The sequence below is a fragment of the Chelmon rostratus genome, chromosome 15, assembly GCF_017976325.1.
Source record: "Chelmon rostratus isolate fCheRos1 chromosome 15, fCheRos1.pri, whole genome shotgun sequence".
NCBI lineage: Eukaryota > Metazoa > Chordata > Actinopteri > Chaetodontiformes > Chaetodontidae > Chelmon > Chelmon rostratus.
This window is the reverse complement of record NC_055672.1, coordinates 631,501-637,500: the sequence shown is the minus strand read 5'-3', so window position 1 is coordinate 637,500 and position 6,000 is coordinate 631,501. Positions and strand designations below refer to the sequence as shown.

The following is a 6,000-nucleotide window of genomic DNA, read 5'->3' as shown; positions in this document are numbered from 1 at the left end:
GGCAGCAGGAGTCCACCAGCGGCTCCACTCTGCGCTGCAGTACCGCCACTGGCCGCGGAGGCGCTGTCTCCCCCGGTATGAAATAGAACTGAAAATCAAAATGAGGAACGCTTCACGAATTTGCGTGTCATCCTTGCGCAGGGGCCATGCTAATCTTCTCTGTATCGTTCCAATTTTAGTATATGTGCTACCGGAGTAACACGACAGTCACAAGGAACCGGGGGGCATATAGAGGGGTCTGTCCCGGCCGGACCCTCAGTCATGGTGTAGCCCAGGCAGCCTGGAACAGAGTGAACTGCCTCTATATGCCTTCAGCAAGACACAACACAACAGTACACACAGGTGTTCCTGCTGGGTTCTCACACCTGGACCCACGGTGACCCACCAAGACCCAGTCTGACCAGGTCCAAACCGATCTGGCCTGCTGAGGCGCTCAGAGGGCTGATGGGAAGTTTATGCAAAGGACCTTTACGTCAGGCAGCCAGGATTGGTGCAACAAGAGATCTCCTCACAGCTCCTCCTCCTGCATTACCCCCCCAGGAGGAGAAGCCACAGAGACCCCCGAGCTCCACCCACAGCTGTCCCCCCCTGAGGACAGACAGACAGGAAGAGAGGGAGGGAGAGAGAGAGAGAGGGAGGGAGGGAGGGAGAGAGAGAGGGAGAGAGAGAGAGAGAGGAAGGGAGGGAGGGAAAGAGACAGAGGAAGACAGGGGGAGGGAGCAAGCGAGCGAGACAGAGGGAGGGAGAGAGAGGGAGAGAGAGGGAGAGAGAGAGGGGAAGGGAGGGAGAGAGGGGGGAGAGAGAGAGGGGAGGGAGGGAGGGAGGGAGAGAGGGAGAAAGGGGGGGGGCACTCGATGTGCACAAACCAGTATTTCCTGAATATAAGGTGACAGCAGCTCGTCAGACATGAAGCAGGATTATTTCTATAAATAAAACTTTTAATCTGGTTTCTTTTGTTTCGATGAGAAGTTGAGGACAGCAGCGACTCATCGAGCTGGTTTTCATTCAGTCGTGACCTTTCAAAGTTTCATTTCTGCTGCTTGTTCTCTGACCGTCAGCAGCAGCTTCATTCAGCTTCATTGAATCAGGCTGAAGCAGGTGGAGAGTTAAACTCACTCACACACATTGATATCACCCTGTCATGAAGCTCGCGCTGTTTCTGCTCTTTAATACAAACAGAAATGCATTTTGCCTTGCGACGCATGAGGCTTCACTGATTGGTCAGTCAAAATTCAAAAGTATAAACACTTGCAGCTGATTGGACGTGGCGGAGGAGAAGGGCGGCGACAACAGCGCCCCTCTCCACAGAGCGGTCATATACTGACACCTGGTGGCGAATGTGTGCAACTGCAGACACATTTTATTAGTCAATGACAAACAGGAAGAAAGTCGACCTGCTGTGCTGTCACACCTGCCAACAGAGAAGTGGACATGAAGCAGAAAGCAGCAGAAATGATGTGAAGGGACTTTTCTGGGCTCAGTTGACTGCTGCTCCTCCTGCTCCTCCTGCTCCTCCAGCACCTCCTCCACCTCAAGTCCAGCCTGAATGAAAGCCTGCAGAGAAAAACATGCGGTGAAACATGAAAACACAAGTGCAAGAAGCAGTAACGTGCAATGAAATGTACACACATGTATATACATATATAAATATATACTGTACACATCTAGCCTATACATATACCTAGTATGATCTGAGTATGCTCGATGTATACAGTCGCTACAGCAGAACATGTGCAGCCACTGCAACATGGAAAATATATAATGCAGATAAATGGAACAAACAACTGGAGGTATACACATACTACAGGAATATTATGAACCTTATGAATTATGCAATGGGCCATCAGCAGGCTCCTCCTCCTCCTCCTCCTCTCCCTCCAGTGGCGGCAGGTTCATGTAGACAGAGGTGCTCGGGGTAGGCTGCGGCTCCTCCACCTGGGTCTCCTCTGCGGTCCTCGCTGGTAGTAGGGTCTCCTCTGCCTGAGGGAATGGCAGTGGTGAGGGTGGTCCTCTCCTGCGTGGCTGTCCACCTTTTGTACCTGCAGAGTGAACACAGAGCTGTTGGTGCTGAACGGCGACATTAAATATGTGATGTTGGTGTGTCAGCAGCTGCTAAAAACGACTGGAGAGAGTCTCACCACTGAGAGAGGGTGGCCTGGTTGACCACGAAGAGCTGAAGGGTGGTCCTGGTCATGAGGTCCGGATGCAAGACCACCACATCCCGGATGGCGTTGTAATCCCTCAGGACCAGGGACCAGCGGGTTACCAGGCACCCCATCATCCTCTTGCAGTGGGGGTGGAGGATGCACAGACGGATGAAGATGGCCTCCACTAGCCGGCTGGTGTCGGGCCACGTGGCAGACCTCCTGCTGGACCTCTTGAACCTTCCCTTTGCCAGTTGTACCCTGTAGCGTGGTGGATACAAAACAGGGCCCTTCTCTGCATCGGGGAGGTTCTCCCAAAGCCCGACAATCTCCTCCACCTCAGTCTGACTGATGTAGCCCTTCCTGCAGAGCTCCACCAGACTGTGGGCCAGCCGAACCACATGCTGGTGACCAGGAGCTCCGTCAGCACCAACACTGATCTGTAACACAGAAAAAAAGAGGGAGCATATCAGTTCATAAGTTCAGAATCAAACAATAACAACGTGATCAACAGTACAAACTATGAAGCTACTGACTGCTCTGCCCGGATGACCAGACGATGGTTCAGGGGTCAGCTCGGTGGAGGGCACAGGCTGCAATGGTGAAGGCTGTTGTGAGGGATCGAAAGAGTCTAAGAGGAAGCCATCAAACTCCTCCTCAACAATCTCCATGTCTTCCTCCTCCTCCTCCTCAATGCTCAGGTCCTCGCTGCCATCGGGCTCCAGGTCAACAGGGAAGTCCTGCAGTGTCTGTCCACTCTGGTTGTAGAGATAACTGATCCCAATCAGCTCCCCTGAAGAAGAAAAATAACGTAAATAATGTTTAATAAATTGATATTTATCGTCATCAAAGCAGCTTCTGCTCACTTCTCTTCTTCTGTTGTAACAATTTCCTTCAGCCTTTGTTCATCTGTGAGACTGACTGAACACCTGGAGCTGCTGAAGATTTGGCCTTCCTGGTTGGGTTTATTACCTGTGTACTGCAGCGGCTTGGTGTAGCTCTCAGACAGAGACACCCCATAGAATTGCTGAGTCAGCTGGTTGAAAGTGTGCTGTTCCTGGCCACTGTAGCACTTTATCCCAGTCCTGGTCTTGCCCGCTGCTGCCTGGGCCCTGTCCTCGTTCCACCGTGTCAGCCCCTCCAACAGGTATATTTGGAAGTAGTAGCCACTGGCAGTGCTGCCTGCAACATGAGAGAGTCAGGATTTTAAACATACCACAAGAAGAAGACATTCAGAGCAGCTGCTGTGTGTGCTGACACTCACCTGGGATGAACCTGTTCAGGTGAAGGTGGTACAACTTTAGCGAGGATGACCCTCGAGCACAGCGGTATATGGGGAGAACCACCCCACCCTTGGTCACCTGTCCAGTCCTGGTGTACAGGTGGACACCAGGAGGATCCTTGATGTGTTGACGAGGAGAAAGTCAGTACATTAATAAATGTCATTGACTCTTTTGGTCGGAGGATTATACTACTGTGACATCGTTGTGGTGCTACAGTTACGCAGAAACATTCTGAAATTTATTCTTTAACTCTATTAAATTCTTTATTGAGTTCAACCTGTTGAGTCACACCTGGATGCAGGCGACATGCTTCCTCTGGATGCTCCAGAGCTCTTCCATCTGGTCCCGGTGCAGCAGTGGGGTGTTCGTGGTGTCAGTGGCACGCATGAATGCTTGCACCGTCTCGTCGAGGAGACGCTCGGTTACCTGAACCCCACGTGTTCGACGGCGGCAGTGCCGAGACATCTCCTTCAAGGTCAGAATGTTTCCCCTCCTGGACTGGTCCGACTGCTTGGCCCTCCTCAAGCGGGACAGGTCCTCTGGGTCCCACTCAAAAATGCAGCCAGAGAGACGCCGCATGAAGTCCTGGTAGAGAGGGTGGCTCACCGAGGTCACGCCTGCTGACAGACTGTGCACAAAATGACAGATGTCCAGCCTGACGATCAGTTGCTGCCACGCAGGGAACAGAGCGGCTGCCGCACAGGTTCCTCCGTCCCTCCTGCAGCAGTCTCTGTCCACGTACAGGACATGTGGAGGATCCCGTCCCGCTCGCTGGTACCGGTCCTGCAGGCCCTTTGCCATGTCCCTCAGCCCATAGCCCTCAGCCTCCGTCAGGACAGATATCAGGACCTGCCCCAGCTCGTTGCCCACGCTGGTCATCCACTGAGCGGTACCAGCATCTACTCCGGCCAGCTTCCTGGTCACCTGCAGAGGACAGGTGTGTTTCATCCATCAGCAAAGGTGCAACTCGAGATGTAACCATCAGTGTCAAATATTATCATCTACATTCACCAACTAAAATCTTCTCACCTTCTGGGTGGAGTCCATCTTTAGAATGGAGCCGAAGGTTGAGGTCACCTTCCCCCTCAACTCCTCGATCCTGGTGGAGGAGTCCTTGGCGTAGGTGGCTAGCAGCCAGCTGCTGGTGGGTACAGGCTCCATCTTCGGCAGCAGGGGAAGGGGGGGCATCTGTACTCCAGAGACCTCAAACCTCGAGCAGGTGTGCAGGTAGTGAGTGCCCCGCCTCATCCACTCTGCCACGTGGCGCTCGATGAGGAATGAGCGAAGGCAGCTGACGCTGTTGCCCAGTGTACGGCCCTTCATCAGAGCCAGCACCTTCTTGTCACATGAAAGCCTGCAGCACAAAAACATTCACACAGTTCAACAGCGTGGCATCATGTGGCTTATCTGAAATATACATCACTGAGTCATACTGGGCGGTACAGATGCATGTGTACTTCATTATGTTTTACTTGTATGTCAGCACAGCAGGGAAGAGCTGCTGGTGGTCGAAGTCCAGCTGTTTCCTGATGCCCTCGGACCAGCCGGCCACCTTCTTCCCACAGAGTCTGTGGGGAAACTGCATCTTTAAGGACCATGTATACACTGTTCCACTATACAACTTCTTAGTACTTTTTCTGTCAGCGATAGTACTCTTTTTTATTTTTTATTCATTACTACCTGCACTCCAGATACTCTGTGGCCATGTGGTACCAGCCGTCAAGATCCAGGACTCTGCGGACTGTCTTGTAGACCCCGCAGCCCGTCAGCTTGTTCTCACAGTCTGGACACTTTAGGTGGTACTGCCACATGCGGTATGGGGCCCAGAAGAAGAAGGGCCGCTGTAAGAAGGCCAGGGGCGGGTCCAGAGATTTTTCTGGTGGGGGGCACAGGGGGTGACAACAATAAATCTGGGGGGGCCGCCCAAAAGTAACAAAAATGAAGGCTGCTAACTTCAATATTACATTGCTTATGTTTTCATCTTGCTTTTCTTGGCCACATTAAGTCTGCTAGGTATACTTTTACCAAGTGGCTAACACACAGAACACTATGTGGGGAGGGGGGGGGGGGGCATTACATTTATTTAATTTTTTTTGTGTGTCATCTTCATTTACTATTCACCAGTAACACATATACTAATAATTACCCATCTCAACAAATCCTCAAAGTGTTCCCTATGACACCCAAATTATTCAAACAGACCTTGTGGTTCCAGATGTACTCATTTTATTAATTATATGCAATTTTCAAGCAGAGGAAAAAAGGCTCAGCAAAGAACAGGTTGCTCCATGTTGTAGTTACTCTTCCCCACTGACACTCAAATTCTCACAGTGAAATGGACAACAACAAAAATATTCAAAATCACTAGTGCTCGGCTCTTTACACTGTGTATTTTAAACACTTATGTGTTCTGTATCACAATCAGAGTACGTACCACTCAATGTATCACTCATTTGAAGGTGCTGACAATTCAAAATAACTGTATTTTGCGATTGCCGTGTTTGCTGCTGAACAACCTTACAAACACGAGGCCCTGAACGCTCTGGTCCTACCCTGTCCGTGCTGGGTGAGAG

The 6,000-nt window shown here is 51.2% G+C and overlaps 1 non-coding gene across 1 annotated transcript; it reads right to left on the bottom strand.

Moving 5' to 3' along the window:
- Positions 1–96: 96 nt before the first annotated feature.
- LOC121619013 lies at positions 97–202 on the bottom strand. Its single transcript, XR_006007477.1, has one exon. It is a non-coding gene; the product is annotated as a U6 spliceosomal RNA (small nuclear RNA).
- Positions 203–6,000: the final 5,798 nt, after the last annotated feature.